Raw genomic sequence first — 19,552 nt, 5'->3', positions numbered from 1 at the left:
AAAAATAACCTCCAGTGCTAAGGATAACCATAAGGCATTCTTTAGTTATGTTCGCAGTCCTATGAGCAACACTCAGCAATGTATGAAATTAGTTGTAGATGGCATCACCTATACTCAACTAGAAGTTATAGCAAATCTGCTGGCTGTCAAATTGAGCTCAAATTCCACCTCCCAGTCACCTCCAGTTCTCTCCCAAGAAATTGGATTCTGAGTCTATGTGCTGATAAACCACATGGTATTAATAAGTAGGTTCTTTAAAACTGGCCTTAAAAGCAGTTACACTCCCCCACTATTATCACACTGAGTTGATCTTTTAAGTTTTTAGATTGTATTTTAATGTACATGTATACTATGTTATTTATGATACTGTATATTTTAGTTTTAAAGTTTATTCATCTTGCTTGTAGTTAATTGGGTAGTTTCTATGTTTTGATTGGTCTGTACAGTATTTAAATGCCTGGAATTAGATGCTGGATATCTGTCTGAGGAAATGATCAGTGAATCATGAAAGCGCTTGCATATATATACTTTCTGTGTTTTTATTTTCTTAATTAAAGTTTTTTACTTTCATTTGGTCGTGTTGTTCAAAAATCGTTTACATTTGTAGCTGGTCTCCCAGGAAGTGCCCTCCAACAATTATCATCAAAGAACAGGTTGCCCTGCACTCTCTAAAGCTAAAAATATCTCTTCAGTGGGGCCTGACGATATACCAAGTTGCTTCTTAAACAGCTTAAATCAGGACTTATCAGGTACATTATCATCTTTATTTAATCATAGCCTCTGGGCAGTCTTTGTTCCAATAGAGTCAAGAACAGCAACAGTCATCCATTGGTATAAAGGGAAACCTTCTATTGACTCTGAGAAATAACAGACACATCAGTTTGACTAGTATTATATGTAAGGCTATGAAAAGAGTGATCATGGACTGGATAAATAATGAGATAGAAAACCTTAAACTCTGGAACCAACCCAATTCAGCTTTGTCAAAGGGCAGGTCATGCCTATTGATTCTAGCAGATTTCTTTGAGAAAGTCACTAAGGCCATGGATGAGGGAAAAACAGTACACACCACCTTACTCGACCTGGCCAAGGCATTTGACACAAGTCCCCACTCAGGTATTATAAATAAATTCACAAATCTTGGCATAAATCCCTATGTCACTAGATGGATGACCAATTGAATAACAGACAGGACACATGGTTAAAAGGGTGAATCCAGATCCAGCAAGAGGCCAGTTACTAATGGTGTGCCACAGGGCTTGGTGCTGGGATCACTCCTGCTCAGAGTATGCTTCTCTGAAGTCAAGGCTAATGTGGAAGGCCTCTGGATGACAATGTCCAATGACAACTGCAACTGGAGGCAATCCTTTACCAAAGCAACATAATTCCATTCAGCTTGCCCTGCTGTGTATATCTGATCGGCAATAAACTTCCCTTTGACTTTGACTTTAATATTCCAGTGATGTAGATATTCTTCACAAGGGTCTAGATCAGACAAAAGATTGTTACCAGAACCATGGCCTAAAACTAAATGTGAACAAATACATTATCATACCCTTTGGGGAGTCAAATACCCCTGCAAATTACAAAATCAACACCACACCCACAATACTAGACTCAGAGATAAGACATCGAGGTACACAGATAGACAGTAATCTTAACTTTCTCTGTCATATGTCCACAGTGGTGAAGAAGTCCTGTGTGGCACAACTTATAAGGAAATGTATGGCATCCAGATCCAAGAAAATTATAGGCCCGCTGTTCTCACCCTTCATTATATCAATAATTGAGTACAATGCATCATTTAGCATGTACTTGAGGAGGCACTTACAGCAGCTGGAGTGACTTCAGAGGTTCATCACAAATCAAACACAGGGTGTAAACAACATGTTCTATGCAGATACATTAAAATCCCTATCCCTTCACTCTGTCTCCAACCAACTATTAAGGGGTGAGCTATGCTTGATCTACAAGCAACTCAGAAATCCAGCTCGATGGACCTGCTACCCATCTTCAAGTCATTCTGCATGAGGGTCCCCAATCTGGTGATCTAAACATTGTCAACAACTCAAACAAATCATGCTGGAGAGACAGATATGTATATTAGAGCTTGTCCCTTTTTTGGAACAAGCTTCATTTTCACATTATGCAGAGCCCTTTCCTGTGCCTTTTCAAATGCAGTTTGGGTCAGTGGATGGGGAATCACAAATTCACACCTGTGGTAGTGCTTATATCCAATATTGACAAGGGCAATCTGTAAGATATTCAATGCATAGGCACAGATCCATGCCAATCTCTTCCCCATAGGGGCCACATGTTCAGTTTAATCAGTTTATTTTGGCTAGGATTGTAAGGGCTGTTAAGCCATTAGCCTAATAAATTTCTATGACCGTATGAACCTATGGAAAAAAAAATGTCTTCTTTGTGATTTACATTTCTAGAGATCAGAATTCACACAAGCTTCTGACTTCAATATTCAACAGTTGGGCTAGATTAACAAAGATTATCGATAGAATAAAGTGTCCTTGTTTTCCTTTTGTCCTTACATCTCTTTATTTGGTTTATACCCCACTTTCTAAAGTTCATGCCACATATTATCTTTAATACTCTTGACGGGATTGTGAAGTGTGCATTTAGGTAATTTAGTTATCAGTGCTATATTTTCAAAAACTATTAACAGTCTTAAAACCCAAATAATATGACTCTGCTACAGGCCCCATGAGGAGCTCAGTGTCTCTCCAACCTAACACCACTCTTAAGTATTCAACTGCGGTACCACCTTTATTATTCTTATAAGAAAAGCACAGTCTGGGTCTGAACTGTCTGCAAACAGCAAGTTAACTTTGAACCTAACACCACTCTTAAGTATTCAGCTGCAGTACCACCTTTATCATTCTTATAAGAAAAGCGCAGTCTGGGACTGAACTGTCTGCAAACAGCTAAAGCTAACTTTGGGTATGTGTCTACCTGTTTGAGCCAATATTCATTATCCCCTGGAGAGCACTCTGCTTTGGCTTGTAAGCAGCACCACCCCCCACACACACACACTCATCTTCCATTTTCTCTCTTATTCCCTTCTGTTAGAAAATACTATCCATAATTGATAAATACTGTGTTTTTGTTAATTTAAACTAAGACCACAGTAGCCTACTGATACAAAGTTATCCTGTTTTTCCACCTGAGAAATGGTTAAGAAATGACTTACAGTTTCAGATCAGTCATTGGCCGATTCTGATTGTTTCTTAAACACAAACTTGTCTTTGCTTTGGCTCATTAGCAGGAGTACAAAAGAACTGCCTTCTCACACCCTTCTTCTCCCCCTCCCCCTTCAGCCAATCCCAAAGTTAGTAAATATTACCTGTGGCAGGCACCATTTTTAAAACTACAATCCACTCTGCTACAGGCCCCATGAGGAGCTCAGTGTCTCTCCAGTAAGTGTTTTACAACTGTATATGATTATTTATGATGAATTGTGTTAGACATCTAATATGATTTATGCTTTATTACTGTAAGTTACTATGGCATACTAGCTTTTTGTTTTTCTGCACCAAGTTGTTTTTAGTATAATAGTATGGTCTATTTGCATACTGCACCTTGTTCACTAATGTTACTCATGTAAATGTGTTGTGTGTAGACAGCTCATACTGGTGTCTGATTATTTCTATATAATTGTGCTGTTACTGGTGGATAGAATCACATTAGAGAGCCAGGACAGAGTGCTGCTCGCTATATTTTTATCTGTGACTATATAACTGTCAGCTGAGGTCCCTTCTAACTGATGTTTTTTTCCAATTGGCTCAGTATCTCCATATACTAGTAGTTGGTTCAAGACATATTTTCCTGTATGCAGTAGCTATTTGCTCAGTTTGTTTTTTGTAATCTTTACAATATATCTTTACCATCTCAAAAGTGCTTACTCCTCTCTGTACTCTTCTTTTCTAGAGCTAACACCACTCTTAAGTATTCAACTGCGGTACCACCTTTATCATTCTTATAAGAAAAGCGCAGTCTGGTTCTGAACTGTCTGAAAACAGCTGGAGAGCACTCTGCTTTGGCTTATAAGCAGCCCCTCCCCCCCCACACCACAACACATACACACTCATCTTCCATTTTCTCTCTTATTCCCTTCTGTTAACAAATAGTATCCATAACTGATAAATACTGTGTGTTTGTTAATTTAAACTGAGACCACAGTAGCCTACTGGTACAAGGCTATCCTGTTTATCCACCTGAGAAATGGTTAAGAAATTACTTACAGTTTCAGAGCAGTCCCTGGCCAGTTCTGATTGTTTCTTAAACACAAACGTGTCTTTGCTTTGGCTCATTAGCAGCAGTAAAAAAGAACTGCCCGCTCACACCCTTGTTCTCCCCATCCCCTTTTCCTGTTTATTACCTTAAGCCAATCCCAAAGTTAATAAATATTACCTGTGGCAGGCACCATTTTTAAAACTACAACCACCCTTTGAGCACCTCATGCCATAGAACTTATTAAAACTGCCTGAACTAGGGCGCAGCTAACTGATAGTTTATGAAAATACAGGGTACCTACCTGAGTCTCCACATTCACTATCATATGTTCATATATCAGTTTACTCTGTTACCTGATTGGTTCCAGCCCCCTCATAAGAGCAGCTAAAAGGGTCTCTACCCACTTTGCTCCCCATCCTGCCCCCTATTCCCTGCCGTCCCCAGAGGTCCTACCTTTATTACACTCACAAACTCCTCCCATCTTTCCAATAGCCAACCATGGCACTAAACCCAAAACTACCTCCTCCATCTTCCCACTACTATCACTCCTTCTCAGCTAACATGTACAAGCATATCTTACCTATGCTCACTGCATGCACTCTCCTTGCATATCTTACATCCTACCAAAACTCCATCATTCCCCTACTCAACCACTACCACAGTACTACTACTCACGCCACCACTCACGTCTCACCCTCACTCAGCTCCCCTCCCACCAACTGAAGAACCATCCCTAAGCACCCCCCGCATATTCTACCAACTATATTACTCAAACATAAAGCATCCCTACAACTTAACATAGTAACCCTTCCACCATACCTATTACCCACAGAGCACAACCATAACGTTTTCCTAATAAACAAACACATTCAAAAACAGAAAGCTAATAACCTCATGCATATCAAAACTAGCCCTAAGTGGAAACATCCACCCCAGCCCTGGCCCTACCATCTCCAACCCCAATCCTCATAATCAGACTAGAAACCACAACGTTTCCCATATCACAGCCAATAGAAAGCCAAGTGACTTCCTTCTACTAAGCCTAAATATTTGAAGTATATCCAACAAAGTCCATGAACTTCATGCCACCATAGACTTGTACTCCCCAGATATAGTCATACTGACAAAAACCTGGCTAAAACCTCACATTACCAGTGAGCAAATCCTCCCTACCGGTTATGGCATACTAAGAGTAGACCGGCTAAACAAGAAAGGAGGTGGTGTAGCTATAATATTTAAACAGCATCTAAACATCCAGATCTTAAAATCATCAGCTCCACAAATAGGCAACGAAGAACTAATATATACCAACCTCAAAATAAACCAAAACAAAACCATCAAAATAATTGGATGCTACTTCCCACCTGGCCAAAACATCCCTCCACTAGAAAACCTCCTCAGCTGGTCTACCCACCATCTCCCCCAAGAAACTATAATTTTAGGTGATTTCAATATTGACTGGCAATCCTGTTGTGGCAACCATCCAACCCGTCATGTAAACCTTCATGGCTTCACTCAACTAGTCCAGTCGCCAACCAGGATAAATTAAAACTCCAGCAAGCACACTACCCTGGATTGGATACTAGTTAGTAAGAGCCCCCAGTCATATATAACAGGCTGTGTATCAAATAGCCTCAGTGATCACTCCCCAACATTCCTACTCAAAAAATGCCTATACCAAGATAAACCTGTCATCTACCATCAAATACATAAAAAACTAAACTTTAACCCACTCACATTCATCTCATCCCTCAAAGAATGTAACTGGCATCCTCTGAAGTGTCTCACTCTTGATGACGCAGTTGTATTTTTTAATACTACCTTCCTGAGCATCCTTAATTACCATGCCCCATAAGAATTTCCAGAACCAAAGCACAACCCTCTCCATGGCTACAGAAATCCACTAAGTCAGAAATGAAAAACAGGGATAAAGCCTGGGAGCACTGGTGCAAAACCAAAACCCCCTCAACTAGACAGAAATTTCTAGAACTACGCAATAGAGTCAAAAAGCTAATAAAACAGGACAAATTCCAATACTACCAGTGTGCCCGAGACTCCTCCCAACACAGCCCTAAACAATTCTGGTCCTCCATAAACTCCATCCTTCACCCAGGTAAAGTCAGTGTCCCTCCACCTAACATCCCTCACTCCTCCGAAAATATTACTACCTCATTCAACACACACTTCACACAAACCATACTATCACTAGCTAAACAACACAACCCCTCCTCCAACCCACACCTTCAACTAGTAATCTCCCCACTGCCTTCTCTTTTTCTCCTGTACCTACCTCCAACATAAAAAAACTCTTAACTAAACTTAAGCCCACCAAATTAGCAGCAGACAACCTTCCAAGTGAATACCTATAAATCGCAGCTGATGCTCTGGCCTACCCAGTATCCATCTTGATTAACCGATCTCTGTCAGAAAATTATGTTCCCACACTATGGAAAGTATCGCATATAATTCCCCTCCACAAAGGCGGCCCCTCCACAGAACTAACCAATTACCGCCCCATAGCTATTCTCTCTCCACTGTCCAAAATACTAGAGAGATGCATTCACTCTCAGGTCTCAGACTACCTCCTTACTAACAACCTCCTTTCCAGTACTCAGCATGGTTTCCGACCAAACCATAGCACCACCACTGCCTTACTCTCCTTTACTAACAATATCCTTCAGCATAAAAACAATGGCTATCTCTCCTCTGGTACTTTCCTAGACCTATCTAAAGCACTTGTCTTGGTCCAATACAAACAACTCATCTCTGTCCTAAATAACCTATGCTTCTCTCAATCAGTCACCAGTTGGTTTCAGAGTTATCTGTCTGACCGCCAACAATCCGTTGTATGGCAGAATGACATATCTCCCCAACTACCTGTCTCTATAGGGGTTCCCCAAGGATCCATCCTTGGACCCCTACTCTTCTCTATTTTCACTAATAATCTAGCCTCTGCCACCAAACATGGCACACTCATTCAATACGCAGATGACTCAACCATCATCTGCTCAGCCCAGTCCCTACCCAAACTGCAAAAAGTCACACATGAAGCCTTTTCCTCTGTTGAAACATGGTTATCCGATGCCCAATTAATACTCAACCCAAACAAAACTAAACTACTCATCTTCCAACCCACCAAACATACTCAAAACAACTCTCACTTTAACATGACAGCAAAAGACAACACCAGTATACACCCAACAGAACACACCAAATTGCTAGGAGTGGAAATAGACAATAAACTAAAAGTTGACATTCACATACCCATGACCATAAAAAAAGTCCACAAAAAACTAGGAGCGTTATACAGAAATAAGCAACTTCTCACCAAAGCAGCAAAGATTTCAGTAGCAAATTCCCACCTTATTTCCACCCTACTTTATGCCTCTCCAATATATACCAACCTAAGGCAATGTGATCTAAACAAGCTAGAGACCTGCTACAACAAAATCGCCAAATTCGCCACAGGGGCATCCTACAGTAGTCACCATTGTCTCTCACTTGCTGAACTGGGCTGGCTTGAACTCCTTCACCTTCTTCAGTGGTATCAACTTTCACTCGCCCACAAACTAGTAAACCATTCACTAAATGTCCCATCCCTCCAGAATCTACTCCAACACTATACACCAGACCACTAAGATCCAGCAACAAAAATCACTTGCAGATCACTAAAGCCAATAACTCTGCTGGTGAAGCACTATTCTCTTGCTCCATAGCCAAATTATGGAACTCTCTCCCACCCACAATTACCTCTGTACCATCATGCACCCACTTCAAAACTTTACTAAAAGCACACCTAAAAACATGCTGGCTATGCCCTTGCAACTCCCACTCTAATATCACCCGTCCAACCACTACCTTTCTTTCCACCCCACTAACTACCTTGATTATAGCAAGCTCAGATGCTCATAAGCCTACTACTTATTATACAGCAGGAACTTCTTATTGTAACAATTGTTAATGTTTGCTGTGTACTTCACAGATAAAGATTCTAGTTGTCTACTGATGTATTATGTTCTTCATCTGTAACTATGTTTGTAATTAATTGCTATGTTAATCAAATTGTTAATTGCTATGTAAATCCAATGTAACTACTGTCTGTATATTTTAACTGTGGAGCTTTTCTCCCAGGCCTCTGCTGAAAATGGACCTACATCCAGTCAGACACTCTCGGTCAACAAATGTAAATAAATGAATAAATAAATAAATTAAAACTTATAATGCTAAATCTGGGAAAACAAATCACAACCGACCATCAGCAAATTAGAAAAATATTTTCTTTTTTGAGCTTGTATGAATTTTGAGCATATTAAACCTGACTACGAATGAACAAAATTGTAATGGACATAATTATTTACAAATACTTGCTTAAAAATGATTTGCATTCTTTTAGATATCACGTAAAAAAATAAAAAGTGCATTTTTTGCATTCTGTTACTTTCACCTTTTATGAATATGATCTGTTAATGCTGCAGTTGTGTATATACAAGTTTTCCTTTCTACGTCATTCTAACTATAAAATAAAAAAAAATGAGAAGTGCTATAATCCAGTTTTTATTAGCAATAGTTATTCTAGACAGAAACATCACCTTATAAAATTGATAATTTACTTAGACTGGGGTAGCCCTAACTGGATAAACAATACTGGCTACATTAAAAAGCAAATATTAATGATTTTCGTCAAAAATGCATTACATCTAGAAACTAGAATTAACAACAGCAAAATGCTAATCTACTAAGTGAACTGAAGTATAGACAAAATTGTCTGTTACAAAGTCTATTTATGCATGAACAGCATTCCAACTTTTGAAAACTGTTTGTTATATTGAAACAATTAACAGAAAATGACAACAAAAATGCATTACCAATAACCTTTAAAAGAATTTTATTTCACAAAGTTTTGTTAATGCACCACTGTCTCCAGCCTTCCCACCTCCATAATGAGGCTATTAAGTATAGTTAGAGACTGGTAGCTTAAGTGCCATGTAAGCATACCAAAGCTTCACTATTTATAGAACTATGCTATTGAAAGCTGAAAGGAAAAGACAAACATGCATTTGCTAGTCCTACAACTTCATAGCTCATATAGTTGATAAGTGCCTTTTTATTTGTACACAATTTATAATATATACCAGATGAGATGCAATGCATAATTTTCATCTATCTTATTGAAATTGTTTATCAAGCCATCTTTTACCTCAGATACAACAGCTAAATGTAGCATTTACTTTTGGAGTGAAATTATGTACAGTAATAAACACTGTATAAATGTATGGTACAAAATAAAATGTCCACACAGAAATGAATTAATGAAGCTGATAAGACATTTGAAGAAACCATTCTAAAATATTCAGTATCAACACTGATGGTTTTGGAAAATAGTATGCAGTTTGATTTGATAGCAATAAATCTTACAAGTCAAATCAGAATTGCAATCTTGATAATGTGTTTGTATTACCTGTAGGCTGATTAGTTTGTTTAGAGCATCACAGATACTGCCTGGTAACATCTCTGCACACCATCTCCAGGTAATGAGATCATTCCAACGCTGTATGTTCTCCCTCTGTATGCCTTGTTTTCCTTGAGAAACACTGGCTACACAGGCTCTCTATGTCTGTTTACTTATCATATCTGCATCTATATGTATATCACTATCACTATGTGTGCATTTATATGCATATTTGTATGTGTGTGTGTATATTATTAATATATATATATATATATATATATATATATATATATATATATATATATATATAGATAGATAGATATAGATAGAAACAGATATATATATAAGCACTGTATGAGTTAACACTGTACACATTTTATTACAGATTGAAATGCTGGCCTTTTTCATCAGTGGTACAATTACTCAAATTATCTAATGGTTGAAGTTCATTATATCAGCTGTAACATAATTCCCAGGCCTTTCCCTTTTCTTCATGTTTGTGTGACTCTGGACTTAATATATCGAACTTTCAGGGGTGTGGGTGTGGAGCCCCTATATAAAAGCTGGTTCATGGAATTACTATTTTTGTTGATTTTAGTTGTAATTAATAGCAATCTCCAACAGATTTGTTTAATATTTTGTGCTGTGATCAAGCTCACCAATGATTATTCATTATAAAGCCATATATTCCACAGATAGTTTTGTCACCTCACAACAAGAGGTTTTAAGGTTCAGTTCTCGGCTGAGGTGCTTTCTATGTGGAGTTTGCTTGTCATCCCTGGAAACACAGGGGTTTTCTCTGGGTGCTGCACTATCCTTCTACATTCCAAATACATGCAGTAAGTGGATTAGACACTCTAAATTGTCTGTAGCAGTGAGCGTGCATGTGTATGTGTGGTATGCATAGGCAACCATGTCAGGGCTAGCCACTCAGCAGTGTGAACATATGCTCTGCATGATGGTCACTGTTGAAGTAATACTCTGAACCTGTTTGCAAAAAAAAAAAAAAAATATGGAAAAAATGGACTGTGGAGATAGATAGATAGATAGATAGATAGATAGATAGATAGATAGATAGATAGATGACTATATAATCATTTCACAAATGAAATGGTAGTCCACACTCATATAATCATATTCACTACAAAAGCTGAATTCTGCCATCCTCATCTTACCATTAATTAACCGACTGACACAAAACATGATATTAGAAAACTACTGAGTGATATTCACTTATGTAGAGTAGCTTTGAAAAAAAAAACAGCTCCCTGCACAAGAACTTCATGGACAATTTACAATTAAAAAACATGTTCAGGTTATGCTTTCTACTCAAACCAGCTTTGCATAAATTATTTCTTCTCTGTAAAAAACACCACATTACACTCTTCTTCCACTTTCTTACCATAATAATACATATTTATTCACTTACATGGGGGAACTGCACTCCATTCACCTATGTACCGGTCTGCTTACACGCTCATTAATGTATATGTACTAACTCAATCATCTCATAACCATGACAACAGGATAATCTGCACTCCATTGCTATAGCTGACTAAAGCAGGCCCAACTATATATATATATATATATATATATATATATATATATATATATATATATATATTGACAATCAGTCTATTTGGTGATATGCGACAGTACACATAAATGTCAATGTACTGTACAGGTGCACAAAGTAACTGATGAATACATATAATTAAATGAATGGTCAAGGTGACCATTTCACCAATCACACAACATTGAAATGTAAGAAATCAAACCTACATAAAAACTGTGCAAAGCAATATTTTTGAAGAGGGCCATGCACCTGCACTCCTAAACTGCAAAACAGTGAAGAAAGGAGAAAACTCCTATTCCCCACTGTTACATGATCTACTAGGATGTGTTGATGTAGTGGGTCGTAAAAGAATAAAAAGAAAAAATACTGCAATTATTTTACTGTTGACCAGCTGGTAACTAACCATGACATATAGCCACGAAATTATAGGTTCATAGGAAAGCACTGGGCAATTAGTCTGCAGACCCTTACAAGCCAACCAAAAAAAAAATCTAAAGTAGCATCTAGCCTAAAGGAGGACAAGATGAAATAGGAAAGAGGTGACTCGGTGTATGAATCTGTCACACTAAAGTGTTTTATTTATTTGCTGATGTAGGTTTATTTCCTTCAAACAAGTGTTTGAGTTACCATTTGTTCTGAGAAGGAAAAGTAGGTCAAATGGCTGAAAAGGCTAGACACAGAGCTTCACAGAGTAGTATATAAGAGACTGAATACAGAGAAATAGCTGACAGTCTCTCCTGATAACTAACATTTTTCAGGCTACTGATCTTTTTAATTATGAATCACTGAAGTCTCTAAAGTTTTGTGAAATGTTCTTATAAATGCATGTTAAAAGATGTATTATGTTTTGTAGTGGGACTGATAAGATATGAGTAAAGGTGAATTAAAACTCTTTGGATCTAGTACAGATGTCTCTGAAAAGAGATGTTCCAGATAAAATGCTTTCCAAAGTACTATGGTGATATGATGGTCAAATGATAAGGAATTATCAGCAAGAGTACACAGATCCCTTTAGTAGGAGTGCATCTTCTATATGGTAAGCGAAAAATTTTGTTTGTCAAAATGAACTTTGCTACATTTTTTAACATTTAATTTGAGATCATTTTCCTTGACCAAGTGTTAACATGGTCTAACCCACATTCAAGCAATGGTGAGTCAGTTGAAGATTGAGTAACAAAACCCAACTTACAGTCATCTGCTAACTTAGTTAGACCAAGGCCAGGAGAGATGCCCTGAATGTCTGAAAAAATAGATGCCAGATAGGATAAGGGCCAAAAACTGAGCCCACTGGTACACCACTGGTAACTTATTTGCTTTCAGAAATAACATCTGTTAATCTGGCCACATGTGTTCTGTCCAACAACCAATTAGTTATCCACTGCACAATTTGCTAGGCCATACAATACTTCCTCTATTAATGATCATATCCAATGCATGTTTAGTATTGCAAATGGAATTCATAAAGGCATTCCCTTCCTCCATAGTTTTTATAATGTTCAAAGTCATTGTTTCATTTCATCCTAAGTAAAAATAGTACTTTGCATTTATCCATTTTTTAATTAATATATTCTTACAATATTTCAGTTTTTGAAGACTACATCCCCTTTACCCTCATAATTTATTCTACTTCTGTACTGCTTATCTATAGATATTTTTAATATTTTTTTTTCCTGTGACCCACTTAATATAAATACATCTATATTATTTTTATTATCTTCTAAGAACCCATGTCACACCTGAGTAAACTGAGTATAAAATTAGACCCGAATGGTACAAAATAGAGACACATCGTGCCCATAACTCAGACCTTTTCCTTGGATCATCACATTTTAAATAAAAACAATGATCCAAGTCACATTATATTTTGATAAATGGTGTAATTTCAAAACTTTAATTTAGGTCCATATAATTAACACTTTCCAGTAATAATTCCATATGTGATATTCCTTATTCAGTTTTCATAAAATTTTGCTTCTTACGTACTTCTTTCATTAAAAAAAAAATAACTGAGAGTTAATGTCTGCAAATTACATCTTTTTACCATAAATCGTAAAAGAAAGATTTAGAGTCGCATATTTCTGGAAACATTTGATAATTTCTCACTTCACTAAATTTCTCAGTGTTAACACATTCTGTAATTTTGCCATCATCTATGTGCCCACACCATCCATTCCAAATGTATCTAATTTTCTTTCTCACACCTCTCATTATTATACACAAAATAAATATTAGCCTTATCTCACCCAAGTTTCCATTATTTTCTTATAACATATGATGATCAGTATCAATAAATAGTTGAAATAGTGGGAAAATGATAGAGTGAATAATGTCCAAACCAGTTTCACATCAACCTATCATCATCTTTATCCTGGATATAATTATATAATTAACACTTTCCAGTAATAATTCCATGTGTGATATTCCTTATTCATATATACCTCCCATCAAATATCACCTCTTTGGCCACTCTTCCACTCTTTAAAAAACAACTGGAAATCCATCTTAATAAATACTGGCTTTGCTCCTGTACCAACCCTGACTAACCTTCCTTCTTCCTTTCCTCTACCACAATACTTCCTTCTCTGCTATGGTATCCTGACTGACTTCCTCTGACATCATATCTTTGTAGATATAACTGATCTCATATATATTGTATAAAAAAAAATATATGTTGTCTACCTTAACAATGTATGATTCTCTCTATGTTTTGATACTATCAAATTTCCATACTGAAAGTATTTAATCATTTCCTTGAATTTTTTCTTGTTATGGATATTTTTTTTACTCCTAGATGTATATTACTTATACTAAAATCGTCTTATCTTTTATGCTTAATGCTTTTGTTTGTTGTGTATTTGTATTCTCTAATCTTGTTTTAACCAATGGAGCTTTTCTCCCCGGGCCTCCACTGAAAATGGACATATATCCAGCTGGACTAGCCCGATCAACAAATGTAAAATAAAAATAAATAAATAAAATTATCACCATCATTCTGTAAGTTATGTAAAGTAACCTTAATATCCACAAAGCCATAAGAAGGGGGAGTTGGAGGAGATGACTGCCACAGATACTATATTATAGGGGCAATGAACATATTAACAGTTTATGGGCTGAAAAACTGATATTTTCTTTTAAAGGTAGCAATGGTTTATTATATTGTTACATAATGACACACTGATTTCTTTTAACAGTACAACACTTCACAAGCTATCTTTAAGTTATCAACACAGCAGGATGGGCTCAGAATGGGGACTGGCTTACTTTTTGGTTGAGTGTGTTTATTTATTTATTTATTTATTTATTTATTTATTTATTTATTTATTTATTTTTTTTTTTGTTTGTTTTTGTTGGTTTGCTTTTTGTTTTTATGAAGATGTTATGTTGCTGTGAATCACAGTGTATTGCTATATGTGAGATAGTGGTGCACATCTTTTCTCCATTGTGGTTTGACTTTGAAGGTGGAATATTTAATTGTGTGGGTGTAAATGATGAACTGAGAAAAGGATTGCCAGTGAGTAGTAGGTAACACCTAAATGGATATGTTACCCATGACACCCAACTTTGTAGGTTAGAGCTTGACCTATTTCATCAAGGACTGTTAGCTACCAAACATTCTGAAGAAACTACACTTTTTTGTAAAAGTTTCTTTAGAAACCAGTTTTTAAGAACCACAGTAACCAAAATATGTCATATTGTTCTTTCTGATAAGGAGAAATTCTATGATCTATGCAAACTGATCTCTGACAAAACACATTTTTTTCAGAATTATACAACAAAATCCTTAAATTACTGACCACAATTTTTGCCAGCTTTTTTTAAATCCTGGAGATCTTTTGAACACTAGAAGGTATTGCCCTTAATTTGATTTAACTGCAGTAATACCAACTGAATGTTTTGTTTACCAAGCTGCAGTATAAGTTGTCATTTAGTCAAATCCATCTCTTTGTGGTCACAGAGAATTTAGCATGCCAGACCTGTCTGCCAATAGGTGCTTCTTTATCTTATGGCAAATATATATTCATGACTGTGAAAATGAATATATCTAGGCATTATTGCAGCATTAGCTTCTGCCACTCTCTTTTTTGCTTTCAGTTTTTCCTAACATGAGGTCTTCTGGACAGAATCCTGTCTTTACATTATTTGGCCATATTATTTGAGTTTTAGATTTACTTTCAATTCTAGATAAAGAAAAATAATCTGGTTCCCCACAGCAGTGAAAATCAATATGTCCTTTAATTGTAGTAGGTAAGCGCTTTCTCGGAATAACATCCGCTTCATCAGACCTACAAAGATAGAATAGCAGTTACATTTTTAAACACTAAAACATCCAATCAAAAATCGGATAAAATGTGCATCATAGTTAAAAGCCATGTGATAAAATACATCTGTAGAATCTATACATCGTTAAAAAATTGAATAAAACAGACTAAATGAACAATATGTACTTAAAAGTGGTAAATACAATAGTAAAAAATAATAAAAATGGACTGTTGAAATATACATGATAAATTATTAAAAGAGATTAATGCCGTGCTTTAAGGAAGGGTTTCAGGGAAACTCTGTTGTTTAAACCAGGAGGTTTCTCAGCTTGAAAGCGCAAAATCCATTTCTGTTCACTAGATTCTGTTCTATTATTTATGTCACCTCCTCTCTTGGTACTATGCAGAATCTCTAGTACCATAAAGCTAAATTTATGTTCTTTACCCTCTTTAGCTACATGTAGTGATAGTGCGCTGGTTTCTTTAACATTCCTGATATCCCTAAGGTGTTCAAGTATTCTATCCTTAAACACCCTGTTCATTTTCCCTATGTAAAATGAGAAGCAGGTAGTACAATAGCAAAAATAGACAAAATTTTTTGTTCGACAATCTGCATGAAAAGCAGTATCTATCTTAAAACCCAAAGTGGGATGTGTGAAATGATTACCAATATGTATATGTGTACAGGCCATACAATTCCTACACATATATGTACCAAGTCTATCAGATATTATAGTTGATTTAGTATTAAAGGATCGATACCAGAGCTGACTCTTAAATGATCTATTATTTCTAACTAATTCGAATTATGAGACTTTTTAATGATGATGATAGCCTCATTGTTGCATTATAAACACTTAAACAAGAATTTTTAGAAAGAGGCTATAGCAGTAAACTTATTGATTCTAAAATAGCAGAAGGATGGTGGAATAGATCAGGTAAGTGCCGGCCATACTTTTCCCCACTCCCCACTAGTATTAACAACAGGGATAATATTGACAATACTTTCTCAAATGATGCTTCCACTGATACCTCTAGGAATAAACTAAGGATGCCATTGACCTTTGCCAGTAATGTGCATGTAGCATGTGATATTATTAAAAAGAACTGGGATATTCTGTCTACTGTACATGAGTTGAATGGGGTCATTGGCACACAGCCAGATTTTGCTTTTAGAAATAATAGATCACTTAAGAGTCAGCTCTGTTATCAATCCTTTAATACTAAATCAACTATAATATTTGATAGACTTGGTACATATATGTGTAGGAATTTTATGGCCTGTACACATATACATATTGGTAATCATTTCACACATCCCACTTTGGGTTGTAAGATAGATACTGCTTTTTATGCAGATTGTCAAACAAAAAATGTCTATTTTTGCTATTGTACTACCTACTTCTCATTTTACATAGGGAAAACGAACAGGGTGTTAAAGGATAGAATACCTGAACACCTTGGGGATATCAGGAATGTTAAAGAAACCAGCACACTATCACTACATGTAGCTAAAGAGAGTAAAGAACATAAATTTAGCTTTATGGTACTAGAGATTCTGCATAGTACCAAAAGAGGAGGTGACATAAATAACAGAACAGAATCTAGTGAACAGAAATGGATGTTGCGCTTTCAAGCTGATAAACCTCCTGGTTTAAACAACAGAGTTTCCCTGAAGCCCTTCCTTAAAGCACGGCCATTAAAGCATTGATCTCTCTTTTAATAATTTATCATGTATATTTCAATAGTCCAACTTTTATTTTTTTTTACTATTGTATTTATCACTTTTAAGTACATATTGTTCATTCAGTCTGTTTTATTCAATTTTTTAACAATGTATAGATTCTACAGATGTATTTTTATCACATGGCTTTTAGCTATGATGCACATTTTATCTGATTTTTGATTGGATGTTTTAGTATTTAAAAATGTAATAACCAACGAGGATGTGCAGGCTTCTATTCTATCTTTGTTGGTCTGATGAAGCGGATGTTATTCCGAGAAAGCGCTTACCTACTACAGTTAAAGGACATATTGATTTTCAATGCTGTGTGGAACGAGATTATTTTTCTTTATCTTGTATTTTCTGGTTTTTGCATCTGATTCCTTATTTGGTTCAAGGACTGTTTTCATTTGGTTTACTTTCATTTCTTCCAGTGAAGAGTCTGGATTTATTTACTTATGTGAAAACTGACTCTTTCTTCTTGCAGTCCGTGGAATTTTCAAAACTGTTCTCCACCCCCAAGATTAAAAATGATCAGTTTTCTGGTGCATAACTATACTTATAGCCCAGCTCTCACATTAATATTTTACTAGAAACCATAGCTTGGGCTATATGGATCTTTGCTGACAGTGGGGTGTCTTTGCTTTTTAAAATCTGACCCAGATTTGCCATAGCTTTTCCTTCCAAAATGCTAGAATCATTCAACTTCATGCCTACAGTCAACATCTAATTGTAAATCTATATGTAACTGATTAGATAGCAAACTGGACCACAAATAGAACCAAAGATGTTAGGCGACCAGCTATACCTCTTGAACAAGACATGTCATTTGTAGTTACCCAAGGGTTTAGTCCTTGGGCTATTCCATCTTTAGCATTTACTTCTTGAAGTAGAAAAGCAAATATTAAGAGCTTATGTTTGACCAAGTTTGAAGGGGACTGCACAAATGGTGCTATCATAAACTCTCCCAGTGGACAACAAAATCCTCTAGGAGGGTCTGTCCCAAACAAATAGCTTTTGTGAAAACAGTGGACTAAAATTAAATGTCAGAAAGTATATAATTATATTATTCAACTACAATGACTGCCCATGTAACTATTACACTAGCAAGGCACCCCAGAAAATCAATCCCATAGTTAGGTTACACTGAACTGTCCTTCGATCATCAGGTATTCACTATTGTAAGAAAGTAATTTTTCATTGCACAACTTATATTTAAAGGTATTGCAACTAGTCCCAGGGATATAAATTTTCCACTGTACTTGGTACTCATTAGGCAAGTCATTGGTACTCATTAGGCAAGTCATTGAATGTAATACTCCTGTCAGTATGCACCTTTCCAAGCACCTGTCACAACTGGAATGACCACAACACTTTCTCACAAAAGAAATGGCAGAACTAACATGTAACAATTATGTGGACCACTTCACTACCTTATCTCTCATTTCTGTGTCATATGGGCTGCTGAGAGGTGACATCTACCTTGCATGTAGAGCTTCAACAGTCCCTATTTTGTCAAACCAGTTATACAGTCACAAGTTCCAGTGATATCATAAGCACATGCCTATGAACCTGTTTCCAGAGATCTTTGAGCCCAGGAATAAAAACAAGCTTTCACTGTCTCCACTTTTCCATTCATTGCAGTAAGTGGCACTGGTTGTTATGCTGATAGTTACTCTCTCTCTCTCTCTCTCTCTCTCTCTCTCTCTCTCTCTCTCTCTCTCTCTCTCTCTCTCTCTCTCTCTCTCTCTCTCTCTCTCCTCTCTCTCTCTCTCTCTCCTTTTTGAGCTTAGGCACTTTATACTTCATCAATACACTCTTAATGTTTCATCACTTTCAGTTATTACAGTTGTATCATATGCATATCTAATGTCCATGATATTTCTCCTGGGAATTTTGATTCCAGTATCTGATTCAATTAATTCAAGATGTTGCACTCATTATATGTTTAGCATATAAACTGAACAATCAGTGTGACAATATATAACCTTGTCTTAATCCTTCCCCAGTCTTGTTTAATATTTGGTTCTACCTGCTGTTTCTTGTACTGCATGCAGATTCTGTAGTGGGTAAGGACGTGACCAGCTATCCCTATTTCTCTTTCCAGCGTTTGCTAATAAATACAGTCCATGGCATTACCAGGGCATTGCAGTAGTCAGTAAAGCAAACAAAGACCTCTTGTTTCGTTGTTATCCAAAGTCATTTGCAGTTTGATCTCTAGTGCCTTTCTCCATCTGACATCAGCTTTACATTTGGTGGCTCACTGTCACTACTGATGTGGTCTAGCTAGCAGGATC

This window comes from Protopterus annectens, chromosome 9.part0, assembly GCF_019279795.1.
Source record: "Protopterus annectens isolate FY-2018-M chromosome 9.part0, PAN1.0, whole genome shotgun sequence".
Lineage (NCBI taxonomy): Eukaryota > Metazoa > Chordata > Ceratodontiformes > Protopteridae > Protopterus > Protopterus annectens.
The sequence above is the reverse complement of the archived record's forward strand: the minus strand, read 5'-3'. Positions refer to the sequence as shown.